Here is a 17,887-nt window from a genome sequence, read left to right as displayed (position 1 = left end):
ATATGCACATAAATAAATTCCCTTTCTTACCTTAACTCCTAGGAAACACATAATAAGCCCATTAAGCCCACGTTTATTGCCCTTTTTGGTTGCTGTTTCCCTTTCGGTCCTTTATCACTGGGTTTTTTATTGCACCACACCAACGTAACTTTCAACACCCTCAGGGCCTTCCCACATCGACCCCACCAGCTTTCTGCAGACAGACGGGTGACCTGCCAGCCCTGCCGACCAGTGCCCCTCAGCCGCGTTCACCCTAACGCCTGTTCTGATGTTAATCACTAGACTGGCTTTTGAAATCGCAGCAGAGCAAAAGGGCTGCCTCAGGAGCCCAGGAGACCGTGAGGTCTCCCTCAGCAGCAGGCAGGCGTCTGGACCCAAAGTCAGCCAGTAGAGGAGCGAACAGTGGTATTTATCAACTATCTATAGGCACCAGGCATTGTGATAGCAAGCATTATCGTACGTCAAAGATATATTAGGAAGAATAGCAAAACCATACTAATAGTAATGGCTAACAGGCTGTGCTACCTAGTTCACATGAAAGTTTATTTACTTAATGTTTATTTCATTTTTGAGAGAGAGCGTGAGCAGGGGAGGGGCAGAGAGAGAGGGAGACACAGAATCGGAAGCAGGCTCCAGGCTCCCAGCCATCAGCACAGAGCCCGACGTGGGGCTTGAACTCATGGACTGTGAGATCATGACCTGAGCCAAAGTCGGATGCTTAACCGACTGAGCCACCCAGGCACCCCAAATGTCCTTTTTTTAAAAAGAATTTTTAAATATTTATTTTTGAGAGAGAGAGAGAGAGAGAGCACAGGCGCGCGCAAGTGGGGGAGGGGCAGAGACAGAGGGAGACAGAATCCAAATCGGGCTCCATGCTCCGAGCCGTCAGCACAGCGCCCGACGCGGGGCTCAAACCCACGAACTGTGAGATCATGACCGAGCTGAAGTGAACCCTTAACCAACCGAGACACCGGGCGCCCCTCACGTGAAAGTTTAACCCGTGCGTGTGCATTTCGTCTTCTAAAACCCCCCACGATGGCCCTCTCGCGACTCGATGCGCCAAGCCCCGCCCCCGAAACTGCCTCTCCTACGGCGGCCGGCCTGGCACACAGCACACGGCTCACTTCCGGTGTGGCGCCGGCCCGCGGAGAGCGTCGGCGACCGACCCGCATTTGGGCTCCTCTGAGCCAGGGTCCAAAGGGGGGCCCTCCCACTCACTCTCGCCTTCTCGTCCTCCCTAGGGCCCGGCCCGTGGGTGGACGGGCTCAGCCCCAGCTCCTGGCAAGGGTCAGGTCCCTATCTCCAAGGCTCGTAGGAGACAGAGGGGACAAGCGCAGTCCTGTGCTGGGCGGGCTCGAAGGCGGCCTCTGCCCCTCAGTCCGCGCTGTGTCCCGGGTGAGCGGGCGGGTTTCACCAACAGCCGGTTGCTGCACAGCCACGTGCCAAGTGGCCGCTTCCCGGCACGACCCATTTACTACCGAACCGACATGCTGACGTCGTTTTTCTCTCCGCGCTCTAGTCTGCACTGACCAGCTTGTAATTCTGTCTTCGTAACAGTCTTAGAAGGAGTGTACTCGGCCCGCGTCTCGGTTGCCGTAGAGCTGGAGACTGCGGAAGGGGCCGAGGTGGAGGGGCTCTTGGGACACTTCCGGTGGACGGACTTTCTGTGAACGAAAGCGGAGCCATTTCCAGGCATCTGCAGTGTTCTTTCCAGAGGGAACGAGTAACACATATCTTTAAAAGCCTTCCTTCGGGGGCGCCTGGGTGGCGCAGTCGGTTAAGCGTCGGACTTCAGCCAGGTCACGATCTCGCGGTCTGTGAGTTCGAGCCCCGCGTCGGGCTCTGGGCTGACAGCTCAGAGCCTGGAGCCTGTTTCCTATTCTGTGTCTCCCTCTCTCTCTGCCCCTCCCCCGTTCATGCTTTGTCTCTCTCTGTCCCAAAAATAAATAAACGTTGAAAAAAAAAAAAAAAAAAGCCTTCCTTCGGCACCGACGAGTTCACAGACGTTCCCGACTACACACACCAGCTCTGTGTACAGAAGGTGTGTGAAGACAGAGAGGCGAAGGTTTGAAGAAGGTGGCCTCGAAGACAGGAGTGACGTGGCCACAGGCCAAGCGATGCAGGCGGCCACCCGACACTGGAATGGGATGCTTACCTAGAGCCCCTGGAGGGAGCACGGCTCTGCGACACCCCGATGTTGGCCCAGTGATGCGTATTTCAGATTTCTGGCCTCTGGACCTTTGAGAATGATTTTCTCTTGTTTTGAGTCACCAAATTCATGGCAATCTGTACTACAGCTCTAGGGAGCTGACACGCCATCCTGATGGCCGTGGCAAACAGGGAGCTCCGAATGCGAAAGTAGCACAGACCTTGCTCGGTGCAGGGGTTCCTGCCATCTGAGGCTATCAGAGGAAAAAGCTGAAACAGACCGGCTGTCAGAGACGACATGTGCACAGCCACAATTTCCATGTTTTACTTAAACCAAACAGTACGCCTTTCCCATTACTGTCTGGCAGAATTAGAACCTTTTGTTTTATTTGAAAAAATATTACAGACACTGTCCAGCACAAATCAACAGCCAATATCATATTTAAAATGGGTTAGGCATTCCCAATAAAATGAGGAATAAAGTAAGGATGGCCACCACTACTGTTATCTTATTTCAATTCTGAGATGCACCTCTAACATTTCTGATATTGTGATGTGATTACAAGGTGTGTATGTATTTCATATGATAGCCCCCCCGGGCTATTAATGAATCAGTAGCATGCTTTATGCTCAAAAGTCTTAGAATGAAAAAAATATGGTACTTAACATTGTTTCGGAAATTCTAGCATATCCTAAAGCAGAAAAAAAGATACACTAAAAGAAAAGAAAAAACGGATTATTTGCAGATAATATCAGAACTGCAGAATGAAAAATTCTTAGAACCAATGGGCAGTCAAGGAATATGGCTGGATATAAGAAAAATATACAAAACACAACTTCTTTCTTATGTGTAGGATAAAAATACTGTACTCTTAACAGCAACTAAAACATTAAAAAAATAAACATCTAGGAATAATCTTAAGAAATGTGAAAGCCTACATGTGGAAAAGTATACAACTCTGCTGAGGAGTGTATTCTTAAGTACAAGGATACGCCAACCCCAAATGAGATGGCGGGACAATTTACGAACTGAGTCAAAGTAAGTATCTGGTCACTGCAAGTTCTAATGAGGTCAGGGCAGAAAGGACTATCTGACAAATGATTACTTACACTGTCTTAATTCACAGCAGTCTGGTACGACACAAGGATGGAGCTCCAGGCTGACAGGGCAGGACCACGTTCCCTAAAGCGTGTATACTGGTCTGACATGTGACAGGGAGCCAAAAGCAGCAGGGAGGGAGGAAGGGTATGTCAACACAGGGAGCTCGGCCAACTCATCGGCTTCTGGGGGGGGGGGACGTATTTGGAGGCTTGTCTTACAGTAATAAGCCAAAATAGATTACAAATGGATTAAAAGGCTATTTATAAAGTATTCTAAAAAACTAAGTCAGAATGTCTGACTTGTTTCACAGCAATGGAAGACATCTGTTCACTGCAGATAAAGTTCTGTGGTTCAAAAAACAGGACAGTGTTTAAGAATCAGTTTAAAAATATATTAATAAAAACATGAAAGCAGAGAGGGAACCCGTTACAACACACGTGGGACCCAGAGCTGTGTGCGCGTGTGCGTGTCAGACACTTACACACAGTGGTGAGCTCTGCTCTGCAGCCGGCACACCGGCCTACCCTTCAGCCCCCATCACCCGAGAGGCACACAATCACGGTCCCCATGTTGCAGAAGAGGAAACTGAGGCAGACCAAAGCCACGGAGGTTGCTGGAAGTCCCAGAGCCAGCACGCTGGCTCACAGCAGGTGGCCTTGGCCTTAAGCCATCCCCACGTTGTACTTTTATCAACAGTACGGTTGATAAAAAGGCAATTCGCACACACAAAAGTATAAATGCCTGTCAAACATTCGGGGAAACAATCGCACTAACAACTAAAGGCACGAAAATGTAATAAATCGGTCAAAAAAAATAAGACTACCCAGTGGCAGCTGGGGACTCTACGTCTGCCTTCACAGTCTCATCTTGGACTCTAGGAACCCACGCTGGCCCTACCCAAAATGTTCTCAAATAGGATTAGGTCACCGCCATCTCCGTCCTTTAAACCCTTTATGGCTACCCACTGCTCTTTGGATAAAGGCCCAAGGTCACGACAAGGTCTGCAGCATGCCCCGCTTCCTGGCTAAACGTCCCCTAAGCAGGCTTCACAAAAGGCACCTTCCGCTCTGTCTGTCCAACAGCCACAGAGCACTCTTGCAGGCACACACTGTTTTCTCCTCGTCTTGTCCCTGTGCCGGGAGCAGAAGGCATATAAAATTTATAGTACCCATGACCCTAGGAAGCTTTCTTCACGGTCTTTAGCACTAGCTGCAGCTAAGCATTTGCAGGCTATCTGATCATGCGTTACGTCCGTCTCTCCTGAGCAGTACAAGTCTTACAGCCGTGACCCAGCACGGTGCTTTGGTGATAGAAGGTACACGACAAATTACCTGTCAGAGGAGTATGCGTTAATGACTGGATGAAAGGAAGAGGTGGGAGGGGGAAGACCAAGAAGGGAGGGGGAGAAACAGCTACTTAGACGACGGGTCCAAGTGTTGTACGAAAGTAATTGGACACTGGGCGTCAGAGGTCTCAAGTATGTCCGTGGCTTCAGCTAACAGCCAACAGCCATTACCACTAATGACAATGTAATCCTAGGACTACATAGTTATTATTAGTGAACATAATAATAAAGATCCATCTTGAGGAGGAGAACCCGAAATCTAGTATGAAAACTTCGGTTTGCGACAGCATTGTTTACAATAGGGAAAAACTGAAAACAGCCGTCAAGTCCAAAGTTGAACACATGGTCACATAAATTCTGGAAGAGCCATGAATTAGTTACATGACACATAAGAGTGGTATTTACAGAGTTAACGCCACGGGAAATGTTTAAATCACAAGTGAACAGAACACAAAACTAAACACAGAACAACTTCAGCTTTTGGAAAACAATGCGCCCAAGTGGCAGGTACCGACCAACCCCACAAGAAAGGCTTCCTTTCTGAGGCAGCCCGATTCTGCCCACCTTCCTCTGAGAAGGCCAGGCTTCCTCCCCAGACCCGGAGGGAGGATTGTGGGGCATCTAATAACCTCCTCTTGGCGATTCCGTTTCTCCCGCCAGTGATAACGTGTGACAATTCTGGCCAAGAAAACACAAAAAGCTGTCAGGGCTTCCTGTGACAAAGGATTCCTGCTGCCAACAGGTGATGTCCTGCGGTGGCAGAGTGGAGGCCGGGACAGGGCCGAGCTGCTCAATCAAGCAACCCCAGCACCGGCCCGTGTGCGGGATAAGCCACACGGCGCTGTGTGAAGCACGCCAACACGTACGGATGTCTGACAGGCGTAGTTACTAATGATTTTATTCAATTTAATAGTTTTCTGCAATTTTCAAGTTTCCTGTTATAAAGCATTACCACCCCTCAAGGGGGGGGGGGGGGTCCAGTAAGAATAGGAAAACAAATACAAACAGCATAAAACTTGCCCTTAGGATGCGCGAAGCCTAGGGGTGCCGGGGGCTCAGTCGGTTAAATGATTGGCTCTGGACTTCAGCTCAGGTCATGATCTCACGGTCTGTGGGTTCGAGCCCCGCGTCGGGCTCTGTGCTGACGGCTCAGAGCCTGGAGCCTGCTTGGGATTCTGTGTCTCCCTCCCTCTCTGCCCCTCCCCTGCTCGCACTGTCTCTCTCCCTCTCAAAAATAAACATTAAAAAAAGCAGCTCAAAGTGTAGTAGTGGAAACAGTGTTAAGACTCCACTTCGCAGCTACCAGAACGGCTCAAATAAAAACACCTGAACAGTATCTGAACCTGGGGAGGCTACGGAGCAACTAGAACTCTCATACGCTGCTAGCCGGAACACGAACCGGTGCCACCACCGTGGAAACTGTTTGGCCGCTCCTTCTAAGGCTAAGCGTCCCACCACCGACACCCAGCAACTATACTCCCAGGCACGCACTTACCAGGAAGATACAAAGAAGCGGCCACAAAAAGGCGTCATGTAAGGAGGCTAACAGAGACCCGCGCAAGAGCAGGAAGGGGGAGTTGCCACCTAACGGAGACAGAGTTTCGGATTTGCAAGAGAAAAGGTTCTGGACGGTTGGCGAATGTACGTAAGACGACTGTACCATATGCTTGAAAATGCTACACTTCGTGTAGCAATGTGTTTTGTACCTCAACAAAAAAAGACGAAAAAAATGGTCATAGAGCTTTATTCTTAAGAGCCCCAAACTGGAAACAAACCAAATGTCCATCAAGTGACGAACGCACAAACACCTGATGCCTGTTCACACACAGGGTAACGACATGCGCGACCCGCTTGATCCCGACCAGAAGAACCACGCACAGAAGCGCACGTTCTAGAACTCCATTTGTGTGAAATTTTACAGCAGCTCAGCTAATGTATGGAGATAACAGACATCACAACAGTGGTGGTTCTGGGGAGAGTGGTTTCTGGCAGTGGCATGAGGGAACTTTCTGGGGTGATAGAAAGGTTTTAATTTCCCGATTTGGATGGTGACTAGCGGACATATATATTTATCGATATTCACTGAAATATTTGCCGTCTATTGCACGTAATTGTATCTTAATAAAAGAGGGTCTTAGGGAAACAGCACATAAGGGCTGGAGGGGCTCCACCTGTCCTTTGGCTACACACGGACGAGTTCTTACCCCACATGGACAGCCACAGAGAAACGCTATGCCGTGCGGCGATCCGTGGATATGCTAAGCACGTTAAAATTAAAAGAATTATACATACATATGTTTCAATCTCAGTTTTGTGGAACAAGCTTTGATATTCTGATAAATTATTTTAAAAAGGAAAAATATGTATGCACTAATGTAATGTAAAATAAAATATAGACCATCTAATTCAAACTGATTTTATTTAAAACATGATGCATGGGGCACCTGGGTGGCGCAGTCGGTTAAGCGTCCGACTTCAGCCAGGTCACGATCTCGCGGTCCGTGAGCTCGAGCCCCGCGTCGGGCTCTGGGCTGATGGCTCGGAGCCTGGAGCCTGTTTCCGATTCTGTGTCTCCCTCTCTCTCTGGCCCTCCCCCGTTCATGCTCTGTATCTCTCTGTCCCAAAAATAAACGTTGAAAAAAAATAAATAAATAAATAAAACATGATGCAGCATTTTCATAAAATATTTGTTAAAATCTAAAATAAAATGGAGTATTAGCTGTTTAAAATAATAAAAAAAGCAAAACATAAAATACTGGAATACAGAATGAGAAAAAAACACTTTCAAGCTTGCAAGCAAAGGAAGAAATCAAAAAGCACAAAATTCGTCTACAGAATAACGAAAAGCAGGTTTTGTATGTTTAATAAAAAAGCCAAAATTAGATGGCAAACAACAAATCAGAAAAATATCCACGGCAGATAAAGTTGTTTTTATAAGGAGCACATATTCAGGTTTTTTAAGGGAATTTGTATAATTTGTAAAAAGTAACTTAAATGCAATTAAGTGAATAGACAAAATATTGACTGAGAATTTACAAAAATGGAAATAAACATGATAACTGTCTGTAAAGAGCTCAAACTTAATCGTAAGAAAAGATACACATTAAAACCAGACAGTAATTTTCAATGTAACAAAGATTTTCCAGTTTTCGTTAAAACGCCCGGTCCCGGAGCAGACAGGGCCCTGGGCAGAGTGCTGGGCACGCGGTCTTCGAGAAGCGCGTCGGGACCGAGCCCAGCACCGCAGGCCGCAGCAGATGCAGGCGGGGCCCGGTGCCTGGAGGGGAGCGTGGGGTTACACAGCGGCCCTCACCCCAAGCGTCTATTTCTAGGAGAACTACTCTGTGCTAAAGAAGAAACAAAAGGGCACCCGCTCCCTTTTTCGTTGGGAGTGGGCATGGCACAGGTAGGCTTCTGGAAGGTAAGGCCCCTCTCCGGGAAAGACGGATGTGCTCTGTATGTAGGGCAGACGTGGGCCCTCCCTGGGACAGGGCGGAAGACCAACACCGCACAGCCCCGGGGCTGAAGCGCCACTGGCCCCCCATCCGGCCGCCACACACCCGGAGCCAGCGCGGGGCCGGGAACAGAAGCGCCCGGACGAGCGCACGGGGGAGGCGAGGTGCAGATGGCCACGCAGAGCTGCACGGGGCGAAACGCACTAAGTCCCTGAGAGAGACCCGTGCACCTCTACGTCTGCAGCCCAGAGACGCACACGGAACTTCATTTACTTAACAGCTGCGACTGTAAAACCCCAGAAAGGTCGGGGGGCACGCACCACAGGCCGGCCTCTGCAGGGTGAGGTGAGCTGCAGGTCTCATCTCTTTTAGAATTTTCTAATTGGGATTTTTTAGCCTTTCTTGAGTGTTTGGTATTCAAAAGGAAAAAAATGTTAAAGTTCACAACTCTTGATCCCAAAACTCCAATCAAAGAATGAGTTATTTATAAAAGGCTTAGAACAACGCCTGGCACATTATAAGTGTTCAAATGAATGTTTTAAAAATAAATACCCTAAGGAAAAGCCTCAAACTATGGAAAAAGCCTCCATATACACCATATCATTGTTGAGAAAGGTTTGAGTGGGGAGCGAAACATTTCACGGGGTGGAATTTCACGTGGCTTCTCCGTGGGGCCCGACCTTGGCCTGTGCAGGCACACGGGGAGAGGCTCTGCGTTTGCAGGGTGGGCCCGGAGTCCTGGAGTCTGCAGACATTTACAGCGAGAACTGCATCTATCAGGCAGACTGGAGTCCTCATCAACACGATGCCAGCATTTTCTCCCTGTGGGCAGACTTTCATTCATGCATTTAATAAACACTTATCCAGCACGTGCTACGTGTCAGGCACTGTCCTAGGTCCTAGAAACACAGCAGTAAATGAAACAAAAATGCTTTTACTCATTATTCTCATGAAACTGATCTTCTAACGAGGAGAGACAGGCAACAAACAACCATGCAACACCAATGGGTTATAAGTGTTAAGAGAAATAACGCCAATTAAGGACGGGGGTCCTCAAATCTACAATAGGGCCGTGTTCCGGTGTTGATCCATAAGCAGAGAGAAGGGGGCCTAACCCATCGACGGAGGCCCAGGGAGGCTTCTGGGAGAATCGTGACCCGAACCCCGACAGCAGATCGTCTGAGGGCGTGGGGAAGGGCGGATGTGGCGGGAGCATGGGTGTGGAAAGGTCAGAGGGCACAGGAGCAGGGCCACACAGCAACAACTTGACGGACAAGCAAAACCAGGGCGGGTGTCCCAGTCGGAAGGCTCCGGAAGGGCCTCGAAGTAGGATCCGAGCAGGGGTGCGCGCACACGTACACGCGGCAGTCATTCCACGTGGTTACGGACAAGCGGTTTACTCTGGCATCCCAGGAGTGGGCCCGTGACACACCTGTCCAATTATGGTGGCCCTGTCCCCTTGTCCACAGTGACCAGCTTACAATGCAGAAGAGCACTGCAAAGTCATCAGCTTGGGGCTGCCGGTGCGTACAGAGAAAACAGCAGAAAATGAGGCCAATAAGCAAAAAAAGGAGCAGAGAAAGGCAGGGCCAAGAGTCTGTGACACTATTTCAGCCACACCCGAGGCTCATCCTTGGCCTTCCAGTTAAATTGTCAAAGGCGGAGGGGCTCTTTTTTGCTTGAGTTCACACTGGGTTTCTGCCGTCTACAACTGGGTTAACGCACCCTCTTTTTGGGAAAGAGCTTCACTCTGTGTGTGGTGGTGACGGGGTTCAGGGGGGATGAGAGCATACACCCCGGTAGAGTTTCTCCCATTAGGGTTGATGAAGACGGTGAACTGGGTGCTTTAGGGCACCTGGGAGGGCACAGAGGCAGTAACAGCTTCTCAGGTGGAGGAACTTGGGAGGCGTGTTAGTCTATATGGGTGAGCAACATAAACCTGTGAGTTGGTATAATCCACTCTACAGCCCTAAGACATCGTCAAATAGAACCCAGAACGACAGCTGACGGAAACCACCACCAACATCAACCGTTTGAAACCAGTTTACTATTCCCACATTAATGCCCATTAGCCACAGGTCTTTCCTAAGTATTTCATATTGCCACAAAGCTAGTATCTTGAACTCTTTACCTCTATACCAAACAATCATCCGGTGTTCTCCAGAAAACTTAACTCAGGCAGCTGGACCCAATATGGTCCAAACCTAAGATGTTAAAGCAAAATAAACTGCTATATCTCAAGAGATCACTACAGATGCCCAGAGCTCAGATTCTCTTGTTCACATATTTGAAAACTCTCATCATGGGGCGCCTGGGTGGCTCAGTCGGTTGGGCGTCTGACTTCGGCTCAGGTCATGATCTCATGGTCCGTGAGTTCAAGCCCCGCGTCGGGCTCTGTGCTGACAGCTCAGAGCCTGGAGCCTGCTTCGGATTCTGTGTCTCCCTCTCTCTCTGACCCTCCCCCGTTTATGCTCTGTCTCTCTCTGTCTCAAAAATAAACATTAAAAAAAAAAAAACAACTCTCATCAGTTGGTCACAGATCAGAATTCCAATCTTGGTCTGAGACACAGCTTTAAATCTTTAGGTCCTTGGGAGCACCTGGGTGGGTCAGTCAGTTAAGTGTCTGACTTCAGCTCAGGTCATGACCTCCGTATTTGTGAGCTTGGGCCCTGCATCGGGCTGACTGCTGTCAGCACAGGGCCTGATTTGGATTCTCGGTCCTTTGCTCTCTGACCCTCCCCCACTGGCGTGTGCACGCTCTCTCTCAAAAATAAACAAACATTAAAAAAAAAAAAAAACCCCACCAAATCTTTAAGTCCATGAATAGGAAAGATGCTCATATTATACTGTTACTGTGTAACAGTGGCTTAAGGCAGCCTTTGTGTATTGAGCAATGGGTCTCAGTCTGGCAGAAATAACAATACCTCAAGATTTTTTCTTCTTTCCGCAGGCATTTCCCAAATACCTACTGTGTGCCCACGATCTCAGCACTGTGTGCCCGTGAGCCTTTCCTTTTTCTCTGGGTGAAAAGGCCAAATCTCGGTTCACATCTGGACCATGCTGGGTAAAATGTAAAATAAAAGATATTTATCACTGAACAATTTGAAATATTATTCTTGCAGCAAATACTGGCCCTCTAAGCTCTGCTTATGCCTCCCTTATCCCCCTACACAGGTTCACACTGCCAGGGCGCGCTCTCCCTCTCTGCCTCTCTCTCTCTCATCACTGAGAAATAACAAGGCTCAAGCTCCATACAGCCTGAGAAGCCTGGGTTCTGGGTTCAAGTTCCAGTTCTGCCATTAACTAGTCTCAGGATTGTGGCTGAGACTCCTATTCTGCATCTGTAAAATGGGATGTGCTTACTTCCTGCACCGGGTTGCCGGACGAATGAAAGAAGTTAGTGTATGTAAAGCGCTTGGGACGGTGTCGGGCACACAGCAAGTGCTCAAGAAGAAGCAATTATTAATTAATACTTAACAAGTGAAGCCCTAACCTCTTTCCAGTTCTACAATTTTATGAGGTCTTTAGTGGAGAGATTGTGGGTTTTGACATCCCCTCCCCCCAAGTCTGCTTCATCGTATCCGGCAGAATAGCAAACATCCAAAATAGCAAAAAGTTCCCCGCTCTCATTCCGCCGAAGCAACGCGGCACCTTCAGCAAGGGAGCAAGTTCAAGCGCCTGGGTGCCGTGCCCTTATTCATAACAGCTTGACACTTCGAATTCTGACAATTACCGTGCAAAGTAGACATCATTACCTTCGTTTTGCAGATAAGCCCGAGTAGGAGCAGAGAAGTTAAATAACTCAGTGTCGCACAGATGGCAGACGGCACACCTGACTCCAAAGCTCACGCCCCTTTCCACTCTTACCTCTCTGCGGCCCGTGCAGCAAGCACGCAAGTGTTTGTTAAATAAAGAAAAAGACATCCGGAGGCTTCGACGCGAGGGGGACAAGCCTTGCTTGGTAAAGATGGAGTTGGCACCTTCGCCCACATCCGCTCGACAATCTGACGCTCCCCGTGACCTACTCGGCCTGCCCCTCCGGCAGCAGCCACCGTAGGGACCTCTGTGTGCCAGTGCCCTGCCCTCCCGGCTAGGCGCCTGCTGAGACTGCCCCCCCGCTGCCCGGAAGACCCAAGGACAGGTATCCCTTCTGGAAAGGCAAGTTTCCCAAACTCTGACATCACACGGAACACCTGCGGCAGGCTTACCCGCTAGCGGGGCCCAAGAATCACGCCGAGCGGATGGAGGACGGAGGACGGGGAGGTGACGCAAGTAGGCCTCCCGCAGCAGGGCCAGGCCGAGGCTCGGCGCGGTGGCCGCGACCCGCAGCGGGCTGTCCACGGCGGACGCCCACGCCTTCCCCGCGGGAGGCGCGCAGGGCCGGCGCGGGCCAGCCGGGGGGCCGCCGGGCGCAGGCAGTCCGGGCGGGGAGGCGGCCCGGGAGCCCCGCGAGCCCCGCGTCCAGCCGCTCTCGCGCCCAGGGCGGCGGCGCCCCGGGTCCCCAAGCTGCTGGGCTCCGGCCGGCACGCGCGCCAGAGCATCCGCGCGCCCCGGGCGCACACGCGCGCGCGCACGGGCGGGCGCACACGCGCACGCACCCTCCCCCCCGCCCCCGCCCCCGCCCCCGCCCCCGCCCCCGCCCCGCGCCCCCTTCCTCAGCCTCTCCAGCCGGGAAGGGGATGCAGAGAAGGAAACAGCTTCTTACCCGGTGCGGTGATCCTCCGGGCCGCGGCCCGACCCCACAGCCTGCCACGGCCGCGGACCCTCCCCGCCCGCCCCCACCACGTAGCCGCGCCACCGCCGCCGCCGCCGCCGCCGGGAATCAATGGCCCGGTCGCCGAGTGGTGACGTCACGGCGCGCCGGGCGTGGGCGGCAGCACCACATGACCGTCGCCTCTTTTGTCTGCGCCGCGGTGGCGGGGGTTCCGCCGTCCCGGGCTCCCGGGGGCTCGCCGGGGTGCTGGTGCGGGGGGCGGCCCGCGGGTGCGCTCCCGGCCTGGCGCGGCACGAGATGCCTCGGGGGTTTCGGTGGCGGTCAAGTGCACGAGGCCGGTTACGACGCCGCCGCAACCGCTGGTCCTCGGATGGCCCGTTTATTTATTTATTTGTTTTCGGATGGCCCGTTTAATTTCGAAGGTCATTCGGTGTTCGCCCTCTCACCGCCCGACCCACTGACTTCAGTGTGGGGATGAGTCTCCATCCTTCACCACTGCCGCCCCTCGGAATTCGTCTCCATCCTGATTTGTGTTTACAGCAACTCTTCCATCGCTGCAACGGACTTCCACGTTTATATTCACTCTTAAGCGATGTAACACTACTTTCGTTTTTTAACTTTTGTCTAGCGTTCTGGACTTTTCACAAAGACGTTGCTAAATGTCTTGGCCAAATGTCAAGCTGCTTTAACAAGCCACCACGGGTTTAGAAACAACAGGTTCTCAAGGCTGGAAGCAGGGTGCCAGCCTGGTCCCCTTCCTGGGGGTAGGCTTCTGATGTGGCCGAAGGCCTAGGGGTCTCCGTGGGGGCTCTTTCCTGCACCCCCAATCCCAGTCACGAGTGCTAGCGCTTCCCAGTACGAGGGCTTCAGCGTGCTTATCCTGGGGGGACACCAGCATTCATTGTCACTGCCACATAATAGTCCATTATGTGAGTGTATCATTGTCCATTCTCCAGCTGCTGAACGTTTATGCAATCTCTAGGTCTGTTTGCTTAGTTTTGCTTTTGTTGTTTGTTTTTGCGATTTCCAACAGTGTGGTTACGAGCAGTGCCTTTTGGTGTTTCTGTACAAAAATTTCTCTTGGGTACGTTTACCTACGAGTAGAATTGATGGGCTTTGGGTGTGTCACGTTCGACTTTATATGATGGTGCCATATCTTTACCCAGAGTGGTTATGCCCCAGTTCCACTTGTACCAGCACCGTATCTCCCCTCACACTGCAGACTTCTTGATTTCGGGCCACGAAAGGGGAGTTATATAATGTCCTGTCCTGGCTTTATTGGCATATCCCCGAGGTTCAACATCTCATATATTTGTTGGCCATCTGTAGTTCTTGACTGTGAAATACAAGTGTCTGGGGCTGGAGGGATTTCAAGGCAGAGCGAGGAAAAAGATAAGACCACGAGGTGGCAGTAACACACACACAGGCTTTCTTTGGGTCACCTTTGACAGATTTGTAGGTGGGGAAGGCCCTCAGAACTAGACAATCCAGAGACTCTGGAGCATTTAGATGGCGAGGAGACCAGATGTTAGGTGACCAGATGTTAGGTGTCCGTTGCTCTGCAGCCCAGCAGGAAGTCGCTGGGTCAGAAAGCTCTGAAGGGCAGCCGCAGGTTGGGGTCATTATAGCCACAGGGTTTCTCTTCTCTGTGACCAGCAGATGTTGGGTGCAGTTTCATGAAGTATGCAAAACAGGCACGTGGCTCTAAGTGGCTAACAGCTTGTTGGAACAGTGTTTAAAACAACTGGATGTGTAAACATTTGAGGTTGGTACTTACTGGCAGGCTTTGAGTTTATAGGTCCCAGCCTGCTGTACAGAAATAAACAACCTAGGGGGCCATCCTTGACTCACTTTTATGATACCCAGTTCGTGTCTTTTCCTCACTGTTTTTTTTTTTCTAGTGGATTGTACTGAACACTACTCCTTTGTCACTTATGTGTTGCAAATTTCTTCTCATGTCGTGTTGCTTGTCTTTTCACTTCCTATTTTGATAAAAATGTTCTTTTTAAAAAAATTTTACTACTTCCAAACATATTTAGTTTTGTTTTTGATGTTTGAATTCTTATGCTCTCTGGAATTTACTTTGGTTTATGGTTTTACTTTTTACATGCATATGAGTTTTCCACCCCCCAGGTTTGTTTTTTTACTAGCCCCTCCTTTCCCAACTGATTGTCATGCCAACTTGGTCATATATTACCATTCCGTTTGTGCATGGCCGTATTTCTAAACTGTCTATTCTCTTCTACCGGACAATTTGTCTTAGTGTCCACACCACACTGTTTAATTACCATAGTTAAATAAAAAGTCTTGGTTATTTAGGAGGGAAAATCTTCCTTATTTTTCTTCTTCATCTTCCATCTTGGCTATTCTTGGCCCTATGTTTTTCCAGACATATTTTAGAATGAGCTTCTCAAGTTGCGTGGGCACACACACCCACACACATACACAAAACCTGTTGGGATTTTAATTGACATTGCATTGAATATACACATAAGTTTGGACAGAATTCACATCTTTATGATTCTGAGTCTTCCAATTCCTAAACAAGGAATAGCCATCTTTTTACTAGGTCTTCATTAATGTCTTTTCAGTAAAGCCTTATTATTTTCTGAATCCAGATCTTGCACATTTTTTGTTGGGTTTATTCTTACTTTGTAGCTTTTGATGCTATTGTAAGGGATATTCTTTAAATTTACACTTTGTAATGGTCTGTTGCTGGAGTAGAAATAAATTTCAGTTTTGTATATTGATGTTGTATCCAGCCACCATGCTGGATACAACACTTAGTCTTTGATTTTAATAATTTGTTCTTTCTAATAATTTGTAAACAATATGTAGACAATCATTATATGAAAATAATGTCAGTTCCAGTCACTTTTGCTTTTTATTTTTCTGAAAGTATAACACTAGTTAATTAACAGAAATGGTGATGTTCTCCTGACATTCTTGACTTGGGCAGTCTGGACTTGATTTTGAGTTTTGAAAAGTAAATTTTGAATTATTTTGTAGAATTATTTTTGGTAAATAAATTTAGAATGATATTTTGGTAGGCTTTTTGTAAACCCCCTTTGTCAAAGAAGGTTCCTCTTGTTCCTAATTTACTGAAAAGTTTTTATTTTGAATGGATATTGAATTTAATCAAAAAATTTCTACAGCTAATGAGATGATATTTTTCTCTGCCTTTAATATATTGATTATGGACATTTATAGACTTTTTAATATTAAATTGTCCTTACACTCTTACGATAAAGTACTTGACCATAAATTATGATCAATTTTCTATGCTGTTTTACTCAGCTTCTATGCTATGGAGGATTTTTACTTTTGTATTAATGAACATCATGGGCTTGTGATTTTCCTTTCTCATTCTGCCTTCATCTGTGTTTTAAGGCTCATAGAATGATACAAGGAGTATTCCTTCTGTTTAGATGTCCTCTGGAATATCTTTCCCTTCTAGTTTTGGTAGAATTCACCTATAAAACTATCTGGGCTGGGTATTTTCTTTGTGGAAAGAGATTTATTTATTTATTTATTTATTTATTTATTTATTTATTTATTTATTTATATTTTTTTGCGTAAACTCTACACCTAGGGTGGGGCCCAAACTCGTCACCTCAAGACCAAGAGTTACCAGGTCTACTGACTGAGCCAGCCAGGCACCCCTGTGGGAAGATTTTAAAATACTGCTTTCATTTCATTAATACTCATGAGACTGTGAGACTGTTTAGGTATCTTATTTCTCCTCGCAGCGGTTTAAAGAACTTCTCCACTTCCTCTAAGATTTAAAGTTCATTGGCGCAAAGCTGTTGGTAGCGTTGTCAGTCCCTGCCGTGTTTGCAGTTACCTCTCCTTTCACATCTATAATATTGCTTGTGGTAGACTGTGTTACTGTTCCTCCAATATTTGCCCCCCTTCTTGTAAGAGGACTGCACATTCACACCTGTTACCTGATTTGAAGTGCCTCTTGTGGGAGGAATACAGACACCCACTCGTCTGGCAATGGCTTTGGTCACGGTGACATCATATCTGAGCAGAAATTTTAGAGGCTATCGTATGGGTCTGCCCTAGCTCTCTTGCTCTTTCTTCTCTGCCATGAGAGTGGCACGGCTGTCCCTGGGGGTCCCCAAATGGAGAGGACACGTGGAGGAAAGTCTGATGGTGATTCTGTAGTTGGCCTATGCAGCAGGCAAAAAATAAACGAAATTTGGAATTTTGTCAGCTACCACGGCATATTATAGTCAAAAAATTTATTTTATTTACATCCAAGCTGGTTAACATTTAGTGTAGTGATGATTTCAAGAGTAGAAATTAGTGATTCAGCACTCACACATAACACCCAGTGCTCATCCCAACAAGTGCCCTCCTTAGTACTCATCGCCCATTTAGCCCATCCCCCACCCAATACCTCTCCAGCAACCCTCAGTTCTCTGTATTTAAGAGTGTCTCATGGTTCGCCTCCCTTTCTCTTTTTATCTTATTCTTCCTTCCTTTCCCCTATGTTCATCTGTTTTGTTTCTTAAATTCTACGTGTGAGTTAAATCATATAATATTTCTCTTTCTCTGACTGATTTCACTTAGCATAATACCCTCTAGTTCCATCCACATAGTTGCAAATGGCAAGATTTCATTCTTTTTGACTGCCCAGCAATACTCCATTGTATATATCTCTCACATCTTCTTTACCCGCTCATCTGTCCATGGATATTTGGGCTCTTTCTATACTTTGGCTATTGTCGATAATGCTGCTATAAACATTGGGGTGATGTGCCCCTTTGAAACAGCACACCTGTATCCCTTGGATAAATACCTAGTAGTGCAATTGCTGGATTGAAGGATAATTTTATTTTTAACTTTTTAAGTTAAAAATACTGTTTTCCAGAGTGGCTGCACTAGTCAGGTGTGAGGTGGTATCTCATTGTGGTTTTGATTTGTGTTTTCCTGATGATGAGTGATGTTGAGCATCTTTTCATGTGTCTGTTCACCATCTAGATGTCTTCTTTGCAGAAGTGTCTATTCATGTCTTTTGCCCATTTCTTCACTGGATTATTTGTTTTTTGGGTATTGAGTTTGATAAGTTCTATGCAGATTTTGGATACTGACCCTTTATCTGCTATGTCGTTTGC

At 48.1% G+C, this 17,887-nt stretch overlaps 1 protein-coding gene across 1 annotated transcript in view; it reads right to left on the bottom strand.

The window, feature by feature from the left end:
• Positions 1-12,857, bottom strand: part of ADAR (adenosine deaminase RNA specific) — a 39,561-nt gene extending 26,704 nt beyond the window's left edge. Inside the window, exon 1 of the mRNA XM_023247944.2 lies at positions 12,756-12,857. The gene's annotated coding sequence lies outside the window, so the exon portion shown is untranslated. The remainder of the gene's footprint in view (positions 1-12,755) is intronic.
• Between the last annotated feature and the right edge of the window lie 5,030 nt (positions 12,858-17,887).

Source organism: Felis catus, chromosome F1 (assembly GCF_018350175.1).
Source record: "Felis catus isolate Fca126 chromosome F1, F.catus_Fca126_mat1.0, whole genome shotgun sequence".
Classification (NCBI taxonomy): Eukaryota; Metazoa; Chordata; class Mammalia; order Carnivora; family Felidae; genus Felis; species Felis catus.
This window is presented reverse-complemented; position numbering and strand designations above follow the sequence as displayed.